This window comes from Tamandua tetradactyla, chromosome 2 (genome assembly GCF_023851605.1).
Source record: "Tamandua tetradactyla isolate mTamTet1 chromosome 2, mTamTet1.pri, whole genome shotgun sequence".
Classification (NCBI taxonomy): domain Eukaryota; kingdom Metazoa; phylum Chordata; class Mammalia; order Pilosa; family Myrmecophagidae; genus Tamandua; species Tamandua tetradactyla.
The window spans coordinates 204,101,591-204,114,333 of NC_135328.1; the positions used below are offsets into that span (position 1 = coordinate 204,101,591).

A 12,743-nucleotide genomic window follows, 5' to 3' on the forward strand; every position below is an offset into this window, starting at 1 on the left:
TGAGTTCTCACCTCCTAGCGCGTGAGCAGTTCCCACGCGGTGGAAAACCTCCCATGGCTGTGCTAACCTCCAGCTGCCCTAACGGTTTTTGCGGTTCTGGTTTCACCGAGCTGATTTGGGATGGCATTTGGGAAGGGCAGGTTGGAGCTGGCATGTGTGTGGCTTCGTCTGGCCCCTGCAGGGCCCCATGCAAGGTGTGCTGGAAGCTTCTGTCAGCGAGCTCGAGGTCCCGCATTCCCAGGCAGGAGACCACGTGGGCCTGCCCTGCCCTGTGCCACCCCCCAGGACCCAGGAGGGGCCTGGCCCACGGGCCGTCCCCCGTTGTGAAGGGGGTGGGATCTGTCCGGTTCCCCTCAACCCTGCCCCAGCCTCCAGCCTCCTTCCCGCCTGCAGCTCTGGCCCAGACCCTCTGCCCAGCCTCATGGCCTCCACACTCCTTCCTCATTTCACTCCAGCCATGTTATTGCCCCAAACCTCAGCTTTTCCTACCTCAGGGCTGGGCCGGTGTTCTTTGCTCTGCCTAGAGATCCCGCCCCTCTGGTGGCACTCTCCTGCTTATCATCCCCATCTCGCCTTGATTGTTTCCAGAAAGACTTTCCTGATTGCCTCAGCCAAAGGAGTTTTGTTATTGGCCATCTCAGGCTCCTGTTGGTTTACTTCATAACACCTAGGCAATTTATTCTAGTTTTATTTACTTGTCAGTGGTCTTATTTATTGTCAGCCCCAAACAACTACAGTAATTCAATGAATGAATGAGTGAATGAGAGATTGAATAGACCAATGAATGAATGAGTGAATAAATGAATGAATGAACAAATGATCAAATGCATGAGCAAATGAAGGAGTGAATGAGTGAGCGAATGCCTGAACACAAGAAGTGAAGAACTGAATGAATGAGTGGTGCATGAGTGAATAAATGAGTAAATAAGGGAAGGAGGGTGGTGCGTGGCCTGAGAGCACATAGCAGCCTAGCTGGGGAGGTCAGTGCTGCCTTCAGACTCTCCCGTGGGAGCGAGATCCTGCAACTACTGAGAAAAACTATTACAAGTTCATTCCTGTGTTTCCATCGGAGGGTGAAGAGACTGCCCCGCTTGCTCCCACAGACAAGCACAGGCTTCTGGATAGCTTCATTTTTCACTCCCCAGCTGCCTCCTGCAAGAGGACCTTTTTCTCTGGACAAGCACTGACAACTTTGCGATGGGTTCCAATACAAATGAAGACCCAGCATCTCTGAACCTTCCACTTCCCCTGAAACCAGGACCCGTTTTCCATTCCAAATCTTAATGCTGGTCCTGTGCCATCTACAGCTGCCCTTTGCAAGGGGCTTTTCTCCCCAGGTGCATTAGAAGGGAAGGCAATGGTGCTGGTCTCTAAAGTCCACTGGGGGTCTCCATCCCCAGCAGGGAGGATCTAGGCTCACTTGGGGCCTGGCTGCATCACCAAGAGTGTTCTAAAGCTATTTCCTACAAAAGCAAAACCACACAGCCACAGCCATGTGAGTCAGTGCCTGGGAGGCCTAAGGGTTTGGGCCACACTAGTTCGAGTCAGACAGAATGTATTACAATCGTGGGTCTCAAATGACGTGCACGCCCACATTCATGATTTTATGTGCTTCTCAGAGGTGCTGCCGAAGCAGAGGTGCTGGAACCCATTTGATGGATGAGAAAACCGAGGCTCAGAGAAGTAACGTGAGTCACGCAGGGTCACCAGCGGTTCTCATCTTCACCTCTCTGAACTGTCCCTGGGCCTGTCCTGCTCTGATTCGTGATCACCATCATTGCCCACCCACCTGCACGTGCACAGGCCAGAACCTGGGAGACGTCCTTCTACTCCGCTCCACTTCGAACCCACATCCGAGCAGCCCGAGGCCTGCGGGAGGGCCTCCCAGCACACTCATGCCTCTTCAGGGTTCCCCTCCCACTGCTCCTGTGCACAAGTCACCGAGCAGTGTGCGTGGCACAGGTGAATGCTCGGGAAACGAGTCCCGGGATTATTGTCCGCCTCGGATTTCACAGCCACGGAACAATTGGCAAAGCCCTGGGTCCTGATGTTGCTTCAGGAATTTTTTTCATTTTATTAGTGTGATGAGTGAGTTTATGGAGCTCCGTGGTGTATAATTACACACTCATTTTATTGATTAGCTGCTTGAGGCTGGAACTTTCTTCTCCCTTAATTGGAGCCCTGCTGCTCTTCTCCTGCAATTACAGTGGGAATTAATGGTTATCAAATACATCATTGAGCTCAAGAGCAACTATTTTGTGGCCAATTACAAGTGAGTCATAAGGATCCAAACTGTCTCTTCAGGCAGGATGTCCAGCCAGCGTCCTGGACTTGTCCTTGGGATTGTCCTCAGCGGGCTGGGTGGCACTTATGGGGGGCGGTGTGCCGGCCTGGCCCTGTGAGTCACCGGAGGAGACAGGGCTCCCCCATCTCAACTCCCAGCTCTGAGCAGCACAGACGCCCAACAAGCATTTTTTTTTAATTGACAAATCTTCACACACGTACATGTCATACATTAACAATCAGTGGCTCACAATATCATCCCATAGCTGTGTATTCATCACCATGATCATTTTTAGAACATTTGTATCACTCCAGAAAAAGAAATAAAACGAAAAATCTCATACATACCCTAACCCTTACCCCTCCCTCTCACTGACCACTAGTATTTCCATCTACCCAATGTATTTTACCCCTTACCCCCCCCATTATTTATTTCTTTATTATCCACAGTTTTTTACTCATTTGTCCATACCCTGGATAAAAGGAGCATCAGATACAAGGTTTTTACAATCACACAGTCATATTGTAAAAACTATGTCATTATACAATCATCTTCAAGAATCAAGGCTACTGGAACACAGTTCAGCAGTTTCAGGTACTTTCCTCCAGCCACTCCAATACACCATAAACTAAAAAAGGGATATTTATGTAATGCATAAGAATAGATAACCTCTCAGCTCTGAAATCTCTCAGCCGCTGAGACTTTATTTTGTCTCATTTCTCTCTTCCCCCTTTAGGTCAAGAAGGCTTTCTCAATCCCATGATGCTGGGTCCCAGCTCATCCCCGGAAGTTCCGTCCCACGTTCCCAGGGAGAGTTACACCCCTAGGAGTCATGTCCCACCGTGAGTTCACCTGCTGACCCAACAAGTCTTTGTTGAATAGATTCTGTCGGCAGTCTTCCCTCCACAGTGGAGCAGTCACTGGAGGGCTGGTGGGGGTGGGGGGCGGCCTGGGGAGAGGCGGGGAGGAGGATTCCAGGTGGAGAAGACCTTCTGCTGGGAGCAGAGGCCCTGGGACAGGACTGAACAGCCTGCTCAGCAGAGTCAAGCGGAGAATGCACAGGGCAAAGGGTCAGCTGGGGATGGGGCAGACGCTGTGAGCAGTCTCCTTGCCAAACATCCTCGCGGCCTTGGGTCCAGGAACTCTAGGCACCTGTCCTGTTCCCTCACCATATGTGCCTCCCTTGCTCCAGGCGCTTCTGAAATGCTAGGGACACAGCATTGAGGAAAACAGACGAGAATCCCTGACCTCAAAGAGCCCCGATTCTAATGGGTGGTGATGGACAGCGACCGTGCAAACATATAAGAACCATGTGGCATCGAGGCGGGAACAGACGAAAAGCTCAATGGAGGCATATTTCATGTTGAGAAGGGATGTTAACACTAAAGCTAGGGGGATGTGATTCATTGATAATCTTAGAGAGGCTGGTCCCTGAGTTTTAGGATTTACCTGATCTGGGAACCCTCTGGGAAATATATGTTCCAGGGAGGCAAACCTGGAGCATGAAGTCTTTATAGAGTCTCAGTTTGAGCCCAAGGGGGTTTTAAGAGTGAACAGAGTGACATTGGTTGGGGTTTGGCAACCCATAGCAATCAGCACAATCTAACTGAATACATACTCTATATACTCAACTGTGCTCTAGTTTGCATAAGAGCAGCCTCCAGAACTGTCTCTTGACTCCATTTGATCTCTCTTGGTCACTGACACCTTATTTTATTACATTTCTTTCCCCCCTCTTGGTCCTGAAGGTATTGAAAGATCCCTATGGATTGAGAGAAAGATCAAAGGAGGAGAAGGTATAACAGAAAAAATAGGATTTAACAAATGGGTATGGCTGCTGAATGACTAAATTAATATTCCTACTAGCCTCCAGTGTTCTGGAGCAGCTAGAAGGAAAAATCCGAGACGGTGGAATGGTAGCCCATGACAAACTCTGGGATCTGTTCTGTAACTACTTGTTGAAGTGTGCTTTGAAAATTACTGCTTTTTTCTTTCTTTGCTTTGCATATATGTTATATTTTATCATTTAAAAAGTTAAAAAAAAAAAAAAAGATCAATGGGGCAGAATCAAGGGATAGGAAACCAGGGGTGAGGACTGTAAGGCCTAAAAGAAAATCTTTTCATAATCTTGGGCAGGTAAGCAAGTCACAAAGCCCAGAAGTCATAAAGGAAAAGATGGATCAGTGTAAATGTGTAAACACTGAGCCTTGAGCAAGCAGGCCGTGAACAGGAGAAGGAGGGGAGGCGTGGAGAGGGAGGAAAGAAAGAGCAGGGGCCCACTGTCAGAGGGTGCCCACTGGTCTGCAAGGGCCCTTGGGGTGAGGGGAAGGCAGGGGCCAGGGCCCACAGGCACATCCAGTGTCCCAGTGCTCACCGCAGCAGGCCTGAGGGACACCTCAGGGGCAGTGGCCAAGGTTTCTGCCCCCTCTCTTCTCTGTCTAACGCCTGAGAAGGGGACTCTGGGTTCCGGCCCCCTGATTGGGGTGACCGCTCACCCTCCCTCAGCACACCCCCACCCCACCCCACCTCTCTGGTCAGCGCCCGCCTTCTCAGCGGCCACACCCGCCTGTGGACTTGACCTTAAGAGAGAAGGTGAGCCTAAGGCAGCCAAGAGCCCCTGCGAGCCGTCCCCGCCCCGATCCAACTCTGCCCGGGGTCCCGTGTCTCCCTGTCCCTGGCTCTGTTCCAGGGCCCCTTCCCTAACCTGGACTTTCCGGACTTGCCCCCCACAGGCGGTCAAGCCCAAGGAAGTGCCGCCAGCTGCCCCTCCCCTGGCCCGGAGCTGCCCACCTCCCTGGCAGACAGGCCGGGCACCGTGGCTGGGGGGTCTGAACTGCGTCACGGCCCACTCACTGTGGTCCCACACCCAGGAGGGGGCAGAGCCGGGATTCGAACCCAGGTCTGGCTGGCTCCCCCTTCCCTCCGCCTCTGCCCCGCCGGTGACCAGCCAGCAGGCCACACCCAGACCCTGCCTGAGAGCTGGGCTTATTCGCCCCCTTGAAACCAGAGAAACCGTGGAAACCAGGGGAGCATCCAGGCCCTAAAACCACCGCGTCTGTGGCGGGTGGAGTCTAGGGATGTCAGGAGGAGGAAGAGGCCTGGTGCGTCTCGCAGAAGGAGAAGCACAGGGGACCAGACACGCTGACCCTAGAAGAGTGCAGGCAGAGCCAGAGCCGGGGGAGAGGGCCGAGTCCCCAGCCCCGGCCGGCTGCCCTGGACCCTGCCGAAACGGGACGGGAAGCCCTCACTGCACCTGAACACACGGGGCCGTGCCGCCCGGTGACACGGGCAGAGAAACAGAGCAGCAAGGCCACATGTGAAAGAGAAAGAGTCTGCCCGTGTCCCCGGGCGACTGTGCCCTGCTGCTCCAGGCCAGCTGGCGGCCCCTCTCCGCGCCTCCCCTGCAGCCCCTAGCGTGGGGGAGGCCGTTTCTCCGGGGAAAAAAGATCAAAAGGATCAGAAGCCGATAAGCCACCAGCATGCGCCTTGCTCTCTGCTCTCCTCGCACCAGGGAGCCTTCCCACTGCAGCTCAGGGGGGGGTTCAAGGACCCTGAGCCTGGCATGGCTCCCTCCAGCCACAGGCCGGCCCCCGAGGGCAGTCAGGATGGGGAGACCTTCGCCCCAACTCCAGCCCCGGAGGAGTCGCTAGGCTACACGGGCCTGACCTACCACTCCCACCCCGACACGTACACACCTAACGCACACACATGTGCACACACAATGTCACGCACAAGTGAGGCACACGCTCCACAGAGCCGGGGGCCACCTCACACCCTACTCTGGAGTGGGAAGTCCAGCCTTGACCACCTCCAGCATCCCTGCCCAAGCTGGGCCGCCCCTGAGGGTTGCCGTGCCCACGGCCTCGGGCTCCACCGGGCTGGCTCCCCGCCCCCTCCCCCGGATGCCAACATCTGTTCTGGCAAAATCACATTGAAAGGACACCCAGAGCCCTGCTGAAGAGGGGATGGGGCCGTGCCTAGAGCCAACCCTGTCCTCGGGCTCCAAGCCCTGGGCACCTGGGGGGAGGGTGGCACATGTGGGGCCAGTTCCGATGAGGCTTCATGAATCCCTGTCTGGTTGGTCTTGGGCAAGTCGTTTAACCTCTCTGAGCCTGGGTTTCCTCAATTATCGCCTGCAGAGGAGACTGGTACGCAGGAAACACTGCACTCCTCACCCCTACCCAGAAGAAGAAAGCAAAATGGTCTGAGAGGGCTCCAGTTGTATCTGGAGGTTATTGTGAAGAATGGCAGGCGAGTCTCTAAATTCAGTTTGAGCGCCATCTCATTCGATCATCACGGCTGCCCTGTGAGGGCAGCGCCGTTACTGTCTCTGCTTTACAGAGACGACAGGACTCAGAGGGGCTAAGGGCTTGTCCCAGGTCACAGCAAGGCGCAAACCAGTGCATCGCTGACATCAGCAGCAGGTGCCCTTAATCGGCCCCCAGGCCCCCCACTTCATCCAACTCTGCCTGCATTCACCCCTCACCCCGTGCCCCTCTTGAGGCTATTGGCACTGGCCTGCAAATGGGGACTCTGTTTCAGCCCTTTAGCCACGTCGGTGTGTGCACGCCCACGGCACAAGCAAATGTACCAATGTGGCCCTTGGGTGAGATTCTGATGCTCTCTGGACACTATTGTGCTCACGTTTGTGTTTCCGGGTCCAGGTTTGGATTGTCAAATCCCCCCAGTGACCAGTGATGATGTCAAACACATCTAAAAGAAGGCTTCACCCACCTCCACTGTGCAGCCCTTGCCAAGCTGCTGTCGTCTCCCATAGCCTCCTCTCTGGGCTCCCTGCCTCCCCTTTACTCCCAAGTGATCCTGCTCAAAACCCTGCATGTTACTCAGAGCAAAAGCCCAAGTCTCCCCACCAGGCCCCACAGGGCCCTCCATTGCCCAGCAGTCCCCATGGCCTCAGTGACTCCTCTACCCCTTAACCATTCCTAAGCCAGTTTCTGCCTCAGGGCCTTTGCACTTGCTGCGCCCCCAGACAGAAAGCTACATATCTCCCTGACTGTGTCATTTAGGTCTCTGCTCAAGTATCTTATTAGCAAGGACCTTCCTGACCAGCCCCTGTAAATTAGCCCTTCCAGCCTCTCAGTCACCTTACCCTCACCCTATTTAATTTTTCTCCCCAACACTCATCACCTTCTGACATGTCACATATTTGCCTGTTATTTGTTTAATATCTGTCTCATTCCAGAAGTGTGTGTGTCCATGAAAGCAGGAATCTCTTCTGTCTTATTCATCTCCTGTTCATCCTCAGAGAGCCTAGAACAGTGCCTGGCTCTTGATTTGTTGAATGAACGGAGGCATGAAGAAATGAATGCTAACACAGTGGTGGGGCTGAGGATTAGGAAAGAAGGCGGGGAGAGGAAGGGAGAGGAGGGGGAGAGAATATGCATAGGGCACACGCGCATGCAAACGCAGCAGGCACATTAGAACCCCTCCCCATGGTGTGGGTTGAAGCCCAAGCAAGTGCATCCACACGGGAAACACAGCTGAAGAGAGAGGCGGGTGGGCAAAGTACCAGTGCACCCAACTCCTGTATAGCAACTCACCCAGCCACACCCAGTCACACATAGACACACTGTCACACAAATGTACATATGCCTGCACACACACATCATCGCACACATGCAAGCTCTTGGAGTTCTGGCCTGGCACCCCCATACCCAGCACCCCCTCCCCAGGCAGGGAGAGATGCTTTTCTAGGCAACTTCGCTGCACGGGGAGTTAAGCTCCACCAGCTCTGTTTCAAAGCTGGTTTGGCTCCATCTCCCTTGTAATCTGCTCCCGGATCAGTGCTCACAGGGGCGCTGGCCCTGGCCTGAGGTCAGGACCTCTCACCTTCTCCTAGGAAGTCCCACTGAGCCTCCACTGCCCCCCACCCCCACCCCCAACCTAGCTGCAGCGTCTTCCCCTTAACCAGTATAACCTGCTGAGCTGAATTCTTGCTGGGTCTTTTCAAACTATCCCATTTATTTGGGGGGTGGGGGAAGGGGTGGTCCTATGACTCCCTGGAGGGGCATGCTGGGGGAGCAGAGGGGTCATCACCCTTTAGCATCCAGAGCACCTGAGAGCCCCAGCCCTGTCCCACCCTCTTTTCCCACCTCTTCTACCCCAACATGATGCTCCAGCCTCAGTTCCCTAAAAACACTCCACTTTCTCAAAATTCCATGCCTTTGGGCCTGCATTGCCTTCTGCCTCGAGTGCCCTCCCTTGACTTCCACATCTAGTGGAGCCCTCCGCTCCTGCAGCTCCCACCACCCTCCCCGGTCCTCATCGCCCAGTGCCATGCCTGTCTGTTCAAGGCGAGGTCGCTGAGGGCAGGAAGCACCTGCACGCAGCTTACCTGCCGCGGACCCCAGGAGGTGCTGTGGAATGTGGAAAGGGACAGGGAAGGGGTGCACAGTCTGGACTAGATGCCGGAAGTCCTAGATGGGTCACTCCCTTTCTCATGGCCTTGAGCAAGTCCCCCATCCCTCCGGCCTGCGTGCCTGAGAGCCTGGGTGCCCCGAGGCCCCTGCAGGGCTGTGAGGTGATTCTGACCCCCAGCTCCCCACAGTGCTCCATCACCACCAGAACCCCACCTCACCAATGCTACTGTCCTGCCCTTCACCCCACAACTCCTCATCATTCTGTCTGCGCGCGCACACGCACACACACACACACACACACACACACACACACACACACACACAACTTTGTGCTCCCCAGAGCAGAATTGTATCATTTTCCTCTCTGCACCCCCACCTCCCAGCAGAGAGCCTGGCCCAGTCTAGACACTCCACATTGTGGACTAAAGGAAGGATCAGCTCAATGGGTGAGGGGGTGACTCCCATCACCTGCCCCCACACATTCCAGCTTGCCAAGCCCATGGAGAGGCCTGAACAGGTGGGGCCCACTGTCTGGGATAATCTCAGTGGACTTCCTGGGTGGCTATCCCCTACCCTGCCCGCTCAGGACCCACAGGGCCACCAGGCGAATGGCTTCTCCTAGAGCCCCCAGGTATTCTACAGGAGTCGAGCTGAGCCCCCCGCCTGAATTCCCAGGACCCGCAGAGAATGTCAGAAAGCTCGAGACCCAATGAGAACCAGTCTGATCATGCAGTGCCCCGGCCTCAGTTTCCTTGTTTGTAAAATGGGGATCTCACCCTTAGCCTTTCAAGGCTGTTGTAAGGATGAAGCGAGACACAGCAGGAAAGATGTCCTCAAACCTGCCGGCGCCTCGTCCCCGACCGCCCAGCTGCTGGGGCAGGGGTGTCGGCATTCGTCTGGGGCTCAGGCTCCTGCAGTGGGGACACTTAACTTAAGTCCCATTACTCTTGACCCAGAAACACGTTCCCTAGATTATCTCATTTGCTCCGCACACTGGTCCCATGAGGAAGAGTCTATCTCCCCAGAAGCGAAAGCGGTGACACACTCAAGGTTGCCCGGTCAAGGGCAAGGACCCCGAGACTCCTGGTTCCCATGCCCCCCTCGGCAGGGCAGGGCCTCGAAGTGGTGCTGTGCTGCCCTAGGACACCAATTCTGGGCATTGGATCAGTGTGGACCCGGACCTGATGCTGCCACCCTCATGGGGCAGCACTGGGCAGGAGTCCAGAAGCGTCCAGCTTGATTGCTTCCTAGGAAGGGGCTCTGCACAGCCCCTTGGCGTGCCGAGCCTGGGCTGCCTGGGGAGGTCCTTCCTGCCGGGTATCCTCCATCAGGACTGGGGCGGCCGTGTGATAGGGAGGCAGGCCTTCAGTCTCCCTCCCCCCTCATCAGGGAGAGGGGAGGTTGGTGACCCAACCCAGGACCCTGTTCCCGGACCACTTCCTCCGGGAGATTAAAGAGGCTGGGAGTCCACCAGGCCTGCTCTCCCACCATCAGCACAGGGGCAGCTTCCTGTTTGCAGGGGTGCGTGCCTGTTGCTGTGGTGACAACAGGAGGTGCTCCCTCCAGGTGCCTGATACCAGGCAGCCCCTCCCGGGGCCTGCCCTATCACGGTGGCCTGCTTCTCCAGCAGCTGGGCTGGCAGGACCATCTGGTCTGTGATCAAAGGGGCCGCGGGCAAGCACTGCCCATGGGCCTGGGCAAGGCACCCCTTATCTCTCCCAGGCCCCGGGAACTTTCCATGTCTGGGCACCAGGAGCCCAGCAGGGCAAGCAGGTCAGGCTGGAGGGCGTGGGAAAGAGGTTGAGGGGTCCCTGAGGAGAAACCAGCAGGAGGGACTTGGAACCTACCAGGAACAAGGCCTGAGCCTGGTAACGGCTGGGCAGGGAAGCTTAGTGGTTCGTCCTCCATTGTCCTCCATCTCCGCCTTTGCCTCATGCCTAGGCTGTATCAATCCACTCTGACCCTGGTCTCATCTTCTGCTAAGGGGAAACAAGAGCAACAATGGTGAACACCCAAATATGCAAGAATCATAGGATATTGATGGGTATTTGATGGCAATAACAAAGATGTCAGTTACTTATTGAGGACCAGCCTCGAAAGTGCATTTTTCTCATGTAATCCACACAGTAACCTGTGACGGGGACCCCTCCATCGTCCACATTTTACAGAAGAAATGCTGAGGGTCAAAGAGATGAGGGAATTGCTTTCAAATAGCACAGCTTATAAGTGGCTAGTAAATGTCAGCCGCTCCTACAGCTATTATTCCTCCTATTACATTTTGACTGAAGTCCTAACTGCCCCCCCGCTGGTCCTGGATAGTCCATCCTCCCAGGCCAGCAGCACAACTTTCACCTACTAGTTCATTTTTTTTCATTCGTCTAATAATTAGTTGCGATGGCCCTGTGAGGTCAGAGCTATGACGCGAATGAAGAAACTGAAGCCCAGAGAGGGGCAGAGCCTCCCCCAGGGTCACACAGCAAGCTGGTGTCAGGGCTGAGGCTCCTAGCTCTGGCTGCCTCTCCGCAAGCACAACGGGGCAGTGTGGGGGTCCCAGGAGTGGCCCCAGCAGGTCAGTGTCCCCCAGCCCAGCCCAGAGAGGATGTCCGAGAAGGCAGGGAAAGGCAGAAATAGTGAAATCAGGAGCCTGAGGGCTAGCGGAGGGCAGGGGCCAGGTATCTTCTCGCACACCCTGCCCTTCAGCCTCTCCCTCCCACCCCCACCCCAGCCAGCCTGAACTCCCATTGTGCCCAGCTTCTGCCTCCAGCCCCTCCACCTGTGGGGAAAGGCCTGCCTTGAGGCGGGGCCAGCCAGAGGTGGGAGGGGTCCCTCACTGGGAGTGCCCCCCACCCTACCTGGTTTGGTCCTGGTGAAATGCCCCCTCCCCCGTGAAGCCCAAGCTGAGGACACCCCACCCCCACCCCTAGCGGGTAGGTTCTCTACAGGTGGTCAAACTGTTTCTTCTAAATCACAGACCTGATCTCGCCCTCCCCTGCTTAGGGCCCTCTATTAGGGCCCCCAATTGTTGTCAGCATAAAGCCAAGTTCCTTTAGCCTGGCATTCGAGGCCCTTCAGGCACGTGCGCACACGCGCACACACACACACACAAATACATACACACTGTGCTCCAGCCTGACCCAACTTCTGATCCTGGAACCTGCGTCCCTCTGTCCCACCTCCAGGCCTTCGCCCACACTCCCCCCCGTGCCCGGCCTACCCGGCCTGCTGGCCTGCAGCGGGAGCCCCTGGGGGGCAAGGAGGCCTCCGAGGGCAGAGCCTCCCACACGGGAGGTTTAGGGTGCGTGAACAATTTGTGAATTTACTAATAAATGAATAACTGCTCAGAACGCTCCGCGTATTAACTTGACAAGAGTTGAAAAGGCAAAAATCAAGGCCCTTTCTTTTTTTCAGATTCTCTCCAGGTTAAACCATTCCAGTTCCTTTAGCATTTTCACATTTCAACTTGTAGAACACTGAACTTCTAGTAGAGGGATAACTGAAGGGATGAATGAATAAAGGAATGAATAAATTCATAAGTGAGTTAGTAAGTTATGAGGTAGAACATGAACTAAGATTGGCTGAAGCAACTAGACAAGAGAGTGAATGGATAGGAAAGAGGGAAGGGAGGGAAGGAGGGAAGGAGGGAAGGAGGGAAGGAGGGAGGGAGGGAGGGTAGGAGGGAAGGAAGGAAGGAGGGAAGGAGGGAGGGAAGGAAGGAAGGAAGGAAGGAAGGAAGGAAGGAAGGAAGGAAGGAAGGAAGGAAGGAAGGAAGGAAGGAAGGAAGGAAATGGAAATGGAAATGGAAATGAACCACAAACCCACCCAGGTAGGGGGCCACCTCCAGCAGGGTTGGACACAGGAGAGCAGGTCCATTCCTCTAATCCACGAGCTTCTGGGGGAGTCCCCTTCACCCCTACACCCAGGTCCCACGAGCACAGACTCTGTGGCACAAGGATCAAATCTGGCCCACCATTTGGTTTATAAATAAAGTTTTATTGGAGCACAGCCCCACTCATTCGTTTATATGCTGTCTAGAGCTGCTTTCACACTACAACAGCAGAGTTGTGTGGTTGCCACACAGA

General features: G+C 55.0%; 1 long non-coding RNA gene across 1 annotated transcript; it reads right to left on the bottom strand.

Moving 5' to 3' along the window:
* Positions 1 to 2,042: 2,042 nt before the first annotated feature.
* On the bottom strand, positions 2,043 to 11,628 carry LOC143664179 (uncharacterized). Its single transcript, XR_013166361.1, has 3 exons — positions 11,517 to 11,628; positions 10,512 to 10,643; positions 2,043 to 2,195 (listed from the first exon to the last, which is right to left on the bottom strand). It is a non-coding gene; the product is annotated as an uncharacterized LOC143664179 (long non-coding RNA).
* Positions 11,629 to 12,743: the final 1,115 nt, after the last annotated feature.